Source organism: Xiphias gladius, chromosome 21 (genome assembly GCF_016859285.1).
Source record: "Xiphias gladius isolate SHS-SW01 ecotype Sanya breed wild chromosome 21, ASM1685928v1, whole genome shotgun sequence".
Lineage (NCBI taxonomy): Eukaryota > Metazoa > Chordata > Actinopteri > Istiophoriformes > Xiphiidae > Xiphias > Xiphias gladius.
Window position 1 is genome coordinate 24107403 of NC_053420.1, and position 13039 is coordinate 24120441.

Below are 13039 nucleotides of genomic sequence, written 5' to 3' on the forward strand. Positions count from 1 at the left end.
CACACAACTTCTCAACATTGGTGGCTGTGTCCAATTTTTCACGACAATTAGAAGACTGGGGAACAAGTTTGGAAATGTCAGCATCTTAGGGGAGTGAGCACCTAATGAAGCAAGGCCCGAATGTTCCAGGCTAGTGCTCTGAGCTTCATGCAGCCTCACACACATCAGCAAATCAGTGGGCCAATAAATTAGAAATGCACATGCAGACACGCATACACACACATTTTTGCTATCCCCTGTCCCTTAGCTGAGTATTATGCAAGGTCTTTGGACATGACAAGGTGGAAAGTTACCCCAGAGATGATGCGAATGGCGCTATGGCTGGAAATCTGTTTATCATTATTATATTTCTTCTCACCCCCTGCTCCCCTCTGGCCTGCTGACCCTCCTCTACAAGCCGCCCTCCCCATAATGTGTGTTCCTGCGGACTGCTATCCTCCATGCTCTATGGTAGAAAAGACTTCTGGGTCTCCAGAAGGTCTTGGGAGGTGGTCAGGTGACTAGGCAGTGCTAGTTGAAAAATACTGTAGTGCAAAAAAATAAAGAATTATGAATAACATGCCTTCAGGTAGTTTGAAATTTGGAGTGTTGTGTCGCATTAAGTTTCCTTTGGCGTTCGGAGCTCTCACAGTTTTTGTTTCAGTGCCTTGCTAAAGACACCTCAGTAGGATGGTTGCTCAGTTCAAAGGTGGTCTGCTGACTTTGCTGCAAAATTGGATTTAATTGCAAATCAGCTTGAAGCACACTGACTGGCATCGATGTCTGTAAATTAAAACGGCAGTTGATAAACAAAAAGAGTAGCTGTGATAAAGTGAATGTGTTTTACTTATCTCTTAATGAGGACTACAATTAGAATGTATAACCAAGTACAAACTCTAACTGACGGCTCTCAGTTAACTGTCAGTTCTTGTTAAACAAGTAGCCAATTTGGGAGTGCATGATTGTAATTGGTATCACTCTTCATGAACACATCCTGCCTGTGTGCGCCAAACATAGTGCGATTTTGTGTTCATCAGCACCTACCTAATGTACGTTAACAGCGTGCGCGGACACGAGACTGGTGTCTGGACATTGATTATTAGCTCTTCTCCTGACCTTTGGATCTGTGCGAATCAGATCTGGGTTGTTTACAGTAGGGGGCTGACCTGATGAATCTGGGGTGGTCTTACACAAGCGAAAAGTCGGAGACAAGCGGGAAGGAGAAAATGTTCTCCCAGGGGTCTCAAAGAGCACTGGCATCTATCAGCAGAAGAAATTGAATGGGATGTTTCAGAGCAGCAAAGATTAGATAGGCCCGGGGTGTTGAGCAAGCACAGGCTACCAATGTAATACTTCCATCGCCGGAGTGACATCAAACTTACAGAGCACAGTCAAGCGAGTGAACACACACACACAAACACACACACACGCACATACGCACGCACGCTTGCACACACACACACACACACACACACACACACACACACACACACACACACACACACACACACACACACACACACACACACACACACACACACACACACACACACACACACACACACACACACACACACACACACACATTCAGCAACCTACAGTGGCCTCCAGATTTGAAGACATGTTGCTTTGTTATTTGCTCAGGGAGTACACTGAGGGATAATGCTAGATAAGACTAGAGGTCTGCTATCTCCACATTAGCCATATCCTCATTAGAACTTTTAGATGTCAGGTATCATGTGATTTCCACTGGAGATTCAGTATTAACATTTGAGCAAATAGTTAGCACCATTGGAAATGTCACACCAACAAGATGATATTTGTTTTGCACAAAATCATAAGTTTAATTTACAGTACAGACCTCAAAACCTTGGCTTGAATAGAAAGAACGTTTTGAAGTATACAGATCTTTAGATTCGAAACACCTACTGGGACCAGTAACATGGTCACATATTCATTCAGTCAGTCACAATTAGCCTATATGCCTTCTAGAGATCCTTAGAGACATGGCAGTGCCTGATGAAATACTGAGTTATTCAGTTGTCTCCTCTCTACAGTGTTACAGCTGAACTGTGTAAGGCAACACCATGTCCTTTATTTTCTGATTTTCTTTTGAATATAAATCAATCTAAATGAATGAATATGCAAAGGCAAGGATGGAAATCAAACCATTGAAATGTGAGGTTCACTGTTGCTTCTCTACATGCTTCAGAGGAGAACCTCACCCTGCTGGTGCTATCATGGAGCAAATACAATTCATGGACAGGTCTTTTTAAATAAATAATTTTCTACTTATAAAATCCAAGGAACAACTACAAAGTCTGTAGATTTGTGGCCACTCCACAAACTGAATTACATCAGGACTGAAGGGCTTGTTTTCAAAATTTGTTTAGCACCCCTTCAACTCCACCCATTACCCAATTTTCTCCCACTGTCTAGTCTTTGTCACAATTAGAAAAAACAGTCACTTGTTTGTTTAAGTGGTCATACTGGGATCATGTGAGAGCATGAGGAATGTTTGCATGGGAAAAGAGACAAAAAGGGAAAGAGAACCACAAAATGTGGAGGAATTTTTGCAAAATACAGACAGAAAGGGCAGGGAGATTGTTAAGAAAAAGTAAGAGAAGGGGCGTTTAATACTTGGGGAGGTATAGTGAACCCCTTTCCATCCATCATCCCTGTCTGTGTCCCGTCCACTGAGCAGGGGAGGTAATGAAAGTAATTTAACGTACATCTATAATTAATATGCTCTCTTTGGGCAGTGTAGTTGAGCCGAATATGTGATGGAGTGTGTTTATTAAGTGTGTGTGAGGGAGCTGGCATGACAGGGCACCGAGCCACTGACATGGTAATTCACTAGCCATCACTCCTGCAGCGCCGAGGTAAGATTGGTGCAGCTATATGGGGCACTGCCGGCTTCAGCGCTCCCATAGGTACAGATGGAAAGTGGATTTTTGTTCTTTTTCGTCTCCTCTCATTTTCTTTCCTTCTCTCTGAGTCTCCTGAAGAAAGGGGAGAAAGGAGGAGCAGCACGTAGCAGTGCCCCAGGCCAATGTTCCTCCTCTATGTGTCCTGTTCTCTCTCCCTTTCTTTCTCTCCTTGCCTCTCTTTCTTTTGCCTTCTAGTCCAAGAATCCCTCCTCTCTCTTTCTCTCTGATTGGTTTGTAAACTCCCTTTTGTCCCATTTGTCTGGCTCCACCACTATTTCTCCTAATATTCTCTACTCCTCCAAGAAAACTCAGCAAATGCACTTCAGGAATTCCTTTTTTGTCTTTTTCTTTTTCTTAAAAGGCACACTGCTTTGCACAAACACAGTTCAAACCAGCCTGCCCTCAGTGCTGTCTCATTTTGAAACTCCCTGCTCTTTGAATACCATCCATTTGAAGAGAATGCCCTCTACATTTCTCGTACATAGTCTCTCAAGCACTCTCGCACTCTCTCTTGGATTTACCCACTTACACAAACAATCAGGCATATTAGGCTTATGTAGAAATATGCTTGCAATTCCACATGCGTACACAAGCACACATGCATTCCCACACTGACTTGCATCCAAATAGAAATGCGTGCGCACTTACCTTGTGCATCAAATACCAGCAGTGTCATTGGTATAAAGAGTGAATTTCTCTTCCACTTCATTTCATCTCTCTTTCTCTTTCAGGCTACACTTATATCTTATATGCATGGCCTTGCTCTGGCTACTGGCTGTTTTCCAGTAAAGGTCTAACTCGGGTTAAACTACTTACATGCATCTTTTATACCCTACAACTGAGTATTCTTGTTGTTGCCTTGAAGAAAGCAGTTAAGGGGTTGGTTCACTCAAATTACAAAAAAACATTTTTTCCTACCTTACCTCTAGCAGTATTAAGCCATGCAGATAGTTTTGGCCTTATTTGCTCAGTAAAAAGTCTTTCTAGAGATAATGTCACTGTTACTCTGGATAATCCCAAGAATGTGCCGTAAATAGGGTTCACAGGGGCTGCTTCTTCCAAAGACGAATCACAGGCAGGGAACATCAAACTCAAGTGTCACAGCAGCAAAAGTACCAGAACAGATGCATTGAAAAAGCAACCACAAAATGCTATATACATTATGAACAACTACTATATACAAATGAAGCACAAAAACTAAAATAAAGGGTACTAAAAACTATGTGCACCAACATCCACATGCACTATCCACACCAACGTGCACCAAATAGTAATTAAAACGTGTACTCAGACAAAAATGGGCACAAATAAAGTGAGATGCTAAGGAAAAGGCAATAAAAAATATACTGTATACCAAAGGTGCACTTGAGGGAATGGAATCAGCCGTACTGTGTGTGTTAAGTAAAGTAGTCCCCATAAAAACTGTTCACAGTGAAGTCTGTTGAGCACAGTTTCTGGAAAACACAGCTGTTGAACTTTTTTCAAATGTAATGTTTTAGTGTTGTGAGCACCTCAATCAATATTCCATTTACCTCCATTGTGTTGTGTTGGTGGCAGAAATATCAGAGAAGAATATTTCAAAGAATAAATCTGGTTATATTTTACAGGAAACCCTTTGGAATGATCTGATTTTATGTATAAATTTGTCTTAAAATGTGCTCGGTCTTCATCTAAGTTACAATAATTAACAAACACAATCTATTTTAACTAATAATGAGCAAATCATTGTATTGTTCATATTGAATACATCATTCAAACATCCACAGTGTAGGTTGGAAAAAGTATGTGAACCCCTCGGCTAATTAAATCAACAAAAAATAATGGGAGTCAGGGGTTAACAAACCTGGAGTCCAGTCAATGAAACCAGATTGGAGGTTTGGGTTAGCGCTACTTTCACTTATAAAAAACCCTCAAACGTTTGGAGTCTGCTATTCACAATAAGCATCTGCTAATTTGAGCCATGCCCTGCAAAAAAAAAAGAAAACTTGTTTATTTGCATGAAGCTGGAAAGGGTTACAAAGTCATCTCAAAGAGTTTAGATATTCATCAGTCCACAGTCAGACAAACTGTCTATAAAAGGAGACAATTCAGCTCTGTGCCTACTTTCCTTAGAAGTGGGCGCCCAGCTAGGATGACTCAAAAGGCACAATGAAGATGCTCAATGGGGTAGGTCCAGAGTAACAGCTTAAGGGTTAAAGGAATCAGTGGAGCTGGTTAACATCCGTGTTCATGAGTTTACCATACACAAATCATACACAAATCATGGAGCATGGTTGCATGGAGCATGGCGTCCGTGGCAGGACATCATGGAGGAAGCCTCTGCTCTCCAAAAAAACACATCACTGTGTGCCTGAAGTTTGCCAAAGAGCACCATGGCGCTCCACAACACTACTGGGAAAATGTTTTGCCTGATGAAACTAAAGTTGACTTGTCTGGGAAGAACATGCAGCACTACGTATGGTGTAAAAAGGTCACTGCATATCTACATGAAAACATCATCCTAAAGGTGAAGTACAGAGGAGATAGCATCATGATTTGGAGCTGCTTGGCTGCCTCTGGGCCTGGACAGCTTGCTATAATCGAGGGGAAAATTAATTCCCAAGTTTATCGAGGTGTCTTACAGGATAATGTCTGGGTGGCTGGTCCGCCAGCTGAAGCTCAGTAGAAGTCGTGTGATACAGCAGGGCAGTGACCCCAGACATCAAAGTAAATCTACTGCAGAATGACTTATAACAAATAAAATCTGCCTTTTGAACTGGCTCAACCAGAGCCCAGACCTTAACACAATGGAGATGCTGTGGAATGACCTCAGAGAGCCATACACACCAGACACCCAGAGAATATGGCTGAGCTGAAGGTGTTCTGTAGGAAGAATGGTCCAATATTCCTCCTGAACGTGGTGCAGGTCTGATCTGCAGCCACCAGATGCGCTTCTTTGAGGTTATTGCTGCCAAAATCCAAGGAATCCAAGGATTCACTTATTTATTCACCAGCTCTGTGAATATTTAATGGGTGTTTTCAACAAACACTGTATATTTTTCTTGTTGTTATAAAGTATTATCTCTGTAGCCAAAGTCACTTTATTCCTCTGTACCATAGACCCCTATTGCCAAAAAACTATTAAAAACACACCAATGGGTCACAGTATTGCACGATGTGACATGGTCCTACATTATGATGAACATGGGCATTGTAGTTTTTTTGAGTTGTTCTGCTACCAGAAATACTCACTAGCATGTATTCACACACAGTTGAAAGTATTCCCAAGGAAGTAGACTATTTAGTCTTGTTGTAGTAGTGATTGTTAAAAACTACCATGCCCAGCTGTTTAAGGAAATTACAAGTCTTTTTTAAAAAAAACAAAAAACAAAAAACCTTTGTATTTGAAAACTGTTGTTAAAAGATTTCCGTCTTCAACGGGAATGAATAACACCAGCTTCATCCTTTAAAACCTCGGCAAATAAATTAAGAGGATCACTAAAGGCAAGTGGGCAAAAAACAAAAAAGTTTTTTGAAAAACAACATTCCCTCCTTTTTTGACAGCACGAGTTTAAATTACTTCTAATAAGGCAAAGGCAACCCCAGGGATAATCTCTGCCGACTTCTTCCAGATAATTATACTTCTACATCTCGAGGTTTTGCATTGTAGCATGATATAACTGAGTGATGAGAGTAGATCTGTCTACCAAAAGTTTTCCAGTTTATTTGAATAACTGGAAAAGTGAATTCTCAGCATGTAAATGTAGCTGCTGTTTCTCTTTGCTCTACCTCCTCTGTCGACTGTCCTTCCCCCCCCTCTCCGTGCTGCATGTGTTTAAGGCTTTGTCAACAGATGCGGAGAGGGTCACTAGGTGTGTGGACTTTGCCAGCGCGGTGCCCACATGTCTGCTTTTAATGGGCAGCATATGGAGGTGGTGACTGATGAGTAGGACTTGGTCGGTGACAGGTGCTGAGTCGTCTGTCGCGCCGACTGTCCTCGCCCCTCAACGGACCAAAAGGACACCTTCATTCAGAAGGCCTGACCCTAACAGGCATACAAACAAATACACATACACACTAAAACACACACAGAAATCTCTCTGACACAGTGTTGGCTTTACATTTATTTGCTAACTCCATGCTGGTAGAAAAGCATGCTCACTCCCATGCTTGCAATTATGGACACATTTAGAGAATACTCAGTCCATGCTGCACATGTACTATCCTCTGTCTTGCTTTTCTTGGGTTTCTGCATAGCCATAAATATTAACCTCCTTTGTGCCTTTTCTATTTGAGGAAAGCTAGAGACAGAATTTTCTTTTTAATTACTCAGTGTTTCTGATTTTATTTTTAAATTTGGTTCTGTTTTCTAAGGTTCAAATTCATTCAAAGGCTCTGTTATGTTTTGTGGTGCACAAAGTTTCAGAGTGGGACCTCAGATTTAGACAGGGAAACAACCTGTACACGTGACACAGACAGACAAACACATTTGCACCTTACAGGCAGATTTAGAGCCTAAGGTGCATGTCTTTTGACTGTGGGAGCAAAGAAAAGATAAACATGGGGAGAACATGCAAAAACTTGACACAGATTGGCCTTATTTCACTTCAAAACTAGGATCTTCTTGCATCGGGAGCATTTCAACATTACTTCTAATGATTAAAGATGCCGTCGAAACAGTCTCATCAGTCTCATCAGTCTCATCAGTCTCATCAGGAGTAAACATGAGAGGCCACAGAAGACACTGCAATCTAGTCCTTATTTCATTCATTCATGAGGGAGCTCAGAGTAACATTTCCTTCACCTGCTGGAGCTGTGATTTCTTTGACCCTAGAAGAAAAAATTATGCTTTTCAGCAGAGCTTTTGTTGGGTTGTGTATTTCTAGATGTAGTCAACATACAATTATTGATCTTTGTTTATGTTTTTCTCTTTAGATCATTTTTCTTTCTTTTTTTTTTTTATTCTGTCATGTAATACTTGGAGAGTCATGACACCAGTTCAGGATGGCTCTCAGAAAGCCTCTGCCTCCACCATCATCACAGCTATGACATGGTTGATTGTAGGGTTGTGAAAACCTGTTTTGTCTTTGGTGCACCTTTTTCTTTTTATCTCGGAGCTGGATCCACATACTGCCCTTGAGGTAAAATATAATCTAATTAATGAAGTGCGCAAGCAAAGAACGTACGGTCTTAAATATCTGCACAAAAGTTATTCATTTAGTGTTTTTCTGCTTATGAGACCGCGAAAAGCCCTGAAACAGCGTCCTATCTGACTAATATGCTGTTTAAGTGGACAGTTCATGAGCAAACTGTTGTAAAATTGTCAGATTAAATGTTTTTATAGAGCTGTGAAAACAAGCCTGTGTCTTGCAAGTTAATACCCCCATTCTGTGCAAGGACATTATTGTGTGTAATTGGTTTTCTGGGGTAATGACCTTGCAACATCTCTTCCTTCACTTCCTCCCCCTTTTTCCCCCATTTGCGTATGATTCAGAGATGGGAGACGCAGTTTGATGCAGGGCCCAGAAGATGTAGTTAGATTCTATGGCAACTGGCGCCTGCAATAAGGTCGCATAGGAGGTGCTTAATTAGTGGGCCATCCCTGCGGAGGAGCTTTTTATTACCTCAATATGTCATAGAGTGCATCAGCTATTAGGACCACACACATATGCATAGAGGCAGGCATGCACACACACAAACACACACCAGTGCTGCCCGGTGAGAGCGCAGTGGTCGGACAGACAAAAAAACAAAACTGAATGAGTTTTTGTGTGATATAAAAATGAGACTAATGAGATTAGTCGAATGGCAGAATGAGAGAGTAAAATGAGAAAAGAGGAAGAGGATGGAGCAGAGATGGAGAGAAAGAGGGAGAAAGATGGAGAGACCGGGTGAGGGTCAGCAAAATATCAGTAAGGATCAGCCCCAAAACTGGCAAGAGCAGGAAAATGACAAAGAGAACATAGGAGAAAGGGAGAGAGAGAGAGAGAGAGAGGGACAGGCAGCTCCTGTGGCGAGGCTCCATGCTGTGCTCTCATCCAGTAGAGAATTCATTCCTCTCATTTCTAGCTTGCTGGGATTTTTTTAGGTGCTTAGCCAGCTGATTGCTGGGTCACTTTGGCCAGCGCAAATGAGTGGCATCTGTTCAGTCCTGACTGCGTGTGTACCTCCAAGCCAGTTGGATGTATCACTTTACCGTGGGCGTGGAGTGCCAGGGCCATTAACACATGCCAGCCCTGTGAATGGCTACACAGCTACTCGGTGAATGCCAGTACATCATTAGCCGAGGCAGAGGATGACTGCGAGACGGGAACGCACACACATGCACACGCAAACACACACACAAAGACACGCAGAGGGGTGTACGGTTTTGAAATGGTCTCTGATAGCTGTTTGCACACGAGCTGGGGTTTTTTTTCTTTTTTGTCTGTGCAGATGAACAAACATGGATAGTCACATTAGACTAAGAGTGAGAGACAGAGAGTGTGCATATGCATCTTATGTGCAAATGTGTGTACACATTTAAGCATTCATATGAGTGCATGGATAAATGACTGGTCAGCATGAGGGTATATCATTGCCTCATAACCAGACATGTCTCTACATGAATCTGTGTCGCCACTTTTTGGCTCCTCTGACACTTGCTCTTTCATGTCCGCCACACCCCACATTACTGGAGATATTAATTAGCATGTCTGGGCCTGCGAGGACCACGGGGGGGAAACCCCTCTCCTCTCCATCCCCTCTCCTCTCCAACAGCTATCAGCTTGAGGTGGCATCCTCAGTGCCTGTCTGAAAATCAACTGAAGCTCTTAGAGGAGAATGGAGCCATGCCAGACGGTCCTGCGGGGAAAGAAGAATGGGGTTTTTTTTGGTTTTTCTTTTGGATATGGATGAGAGTGAAATCCTGTTTCTCATCTTGTGTGCTCTTCTCTGTGGGAGTCTCATTTCCAAGTTCCCTTAAGGGTTTTTTGCACTATAGCTGCGTTCGAACAGAGGCGCACTGTTACCTCTCCCCCGGTGACCTTTTTCCTGTGGCTGTAGCGGTGGGGTGTTAAACTGTGGAATACATCGTGGGTGGCCCACATTGGAGCAGGTGATTGATTACATTTTTATAGGAACAATGTACAACCTGAGCCAGTAATTGGCACTGTGCTTTGTGTTTTTTTTTCCTTATTATTTCTACTCCTCAGCGTGCTTGATCTATGTTCCCTCTTACTCACCTAGCGAATGATCTAAGCAAGCAATTTTAAACCCACTGGTGGGGAGTTAAAGAGTTTAACAAACGCTGACAAGAAAGGTGTGTTTGCCAGCAGAGGTCAGTGTTGCTCCATGGATGAGGTTAAAGGCCAGTTTCTTCTCTCTGTCCGTCCTCCATCCTTCACTTGTTTCTGTTTTTTTTTCTCTGTTTCATTCCGTTCTCTCATTCTCACTCTTTCCATTCATTTAACTCTCAGGATCATGCTTTAGGAGTACTGAGAAAATTATGCAATAATTGCAGTAAGGCATACATATCCTTTCTCCCCGATCCTCCCTCACATACAGCAGACAGTTGCTCTCACTGAGCAGTCATGCGCTGTAATTGCATTTGACTCCACTTAATCTAATGGCTTTGCGAACAATGGAACATAAAAGACGTGCTTTAAATGAAGAAACCCAGCGAGCAGCGTTGGAGAGAAATTAATAGAGTTTTGTGTGAGAGATGCTAACAGGATACTGACACAGATTAAGACACATACATGAGAGAAAAGAGATTAAATCTCCACCATCAAAGGATCCTTCCCATCTTCTATTGATTGGTGAAAGTGTTGTTGTCAACGTTTAGATTTGATTACCGCTGACACGCAAGACTGAGGCTGAGACACAAGGCTGGTAATGGCCACGATGCCTCGTGCATATCAAATATAGCACGAATCCTACCGGAGTAATTAATATCTCACTGTGGTTATGAATTTCCTGGCATAAACGGCCAATCGGATTTGCATGGCTAGCTCGATGGTAATTAAGATGAAGCATCAGGGAAAATGTTACTTGAATGTTTCAGCTAATTCCCCCCTCTCTGTGTTTCTATCTCTCTCTGAAGACTTCTCCTTTAGTCACAGTTTTCTTAAATATTTGCGGGGAGAACGAGATGTTGACATTTTGCGTTTTCATCGTCATGCACCTTGGAGGAAACGCGCTGGGGTAATTTCACAGCTGTGCCAGGTAATGGCGAGGAGCAACACAGGCCATGCGGAGTTTTTTCCAGCAGTCATACTTATTCCTCCTCAGAAAAATAGGCCTTCTCCTTATGGTAGGTTTTCACAAAATGCTTTTCACAGCTCTTGATTTTCACATTTTTCAGCTCCCATTAGATGGCTTGGATTATTGTGTGCCCCTCTAGGGGGATTTGTTGTATTTTAAAACCTCCTCTGTCCCATTTGACACTGGATTGCATTTCCCGTGTGCTATTGGCCCAAACCTCCGGGGTTTTGATGGTGGTTTCTCAAAAATCATCCCATCAAAAAGCTGTCAGTGTAGTTTGAGATCAGTCGGCTGCCATCAGGTGGGGACAGATATTGACCGTGTGGTAGGTAAGCTACACCACACACAGCTATTTTCAGCCCACCATGGGCAGATTTGGTGATTATCGGGTCGTGTTAACCACTGATTTTGTTGCTATCCTGTGTCAGCAGGCTGAACGCTGTGATGACTGAAACATGATCACGAGCCCTTTAACTCTAACATTTGGAAGCCAGAGAGTACAAAACAAGTGTCAATTTTCATTTTTCATTCTTTTCTGGGCGGGGTCAGGGGGTAATGTTTTTGGAATGCTTGTGTTTTTCACGAAGCAGAAATTCCTTTAATCCAAGACAATTTTCTCATTAGACAAAGAAAGCAACGTTTGATCTTGACCTGCATGGCTAGAAACCATGAGACGTAAGTGAAAAAACATGTTTGTATATGCTTTTGGAATTGGAGTGAACGGACCCTTTAAAAGCTGAAGATTTGACGTTTATTCTAGCAAGTCTGTGTGCTGTGTGAAAAAAATACACTGCTGTGCTGGGCGCCTCTGAAGAGATCAAGTGTCCCTAATGTCCTGAAACCATAATTGGCCCACATCATCCCTAGCATAATCCATCTGTAAAGCCATATTTAAAAATCACACATAAAATATTATATTAGGGTGTGTGCGAAAGAGAAATGGCATGCATGGATTTCCCATGGTGAGAGTGTGTGTGTGGTGGGGCGATGCTGCTTTGTCCTTCCTCCTCTGCCCCTGCAGATGAGATGACTGATTCTGGGGTATGGGGGCTCTTCCCTCACTCCGTGTCATTTCCAGGCCAGTGGGGCCCCAGGGACCCTCCACAATGCTCCCTGCCCAGCATCCCCCAGAGCCCCCCCGGGCCAACCACACACATAACACATTGGCTCTGTCACCAGCACAGCTTATTTTAGAGCGGCCTCCGTTGCTGCTGGGGGAAGTTTAACTCTATGTAAATCATATTAATAAATTTTCGAGAGTTAGGGGGGCGAGGTTGCTCTGAGGATTTCAGCACACATGCCAGTGCCAGAAGGTGAGCGGGACAGTGACAGTAAGTCGACAGATGAAGGAAGAGGAGGGGGGGGGCATACAGTACGGTCCAGTAACTACTCTGCTGGTGCTAGAAATAGAGAACAAAAGGAGGTCAGGATAAAAATGATTTACAGTAACCTGCAGGTGAGGATTGTTGTGGCCAGTGATTTTACAGGTGAACCAAATAAACTGAAGCCAAGTGACGGATAACAGGTCAGATACAATACATTGGGTGTAGTATCTGAAACAAAAAGCAATTATGGTTAAATCTTTTCATTTCTTGGAACCAAATAAAGAAAATCAGTCATTTTTAGGTCATATCAATTCTAAATAAAAGCTCACATACAATTAAAGTTTTGCTTTAGATTGTGAATCTCTAATTCTGTGATTCTGGCCACTGAGCCGAGCTCATTTACGGATCTCGTGCCCATACCTGTATGTGACTGCATATGTTTGCATGTTCCTATTTATCCTTTGGGTTGCATTCGGTTGGCTATGGGAAACCAAGAGACAGCAGTATTTCTATTTGTTCAGTTGAGCCCTTGCTGCTGGCGTCTAACGGCTCTTTCCACTGAGCTCATCTTCTCTATTTCAT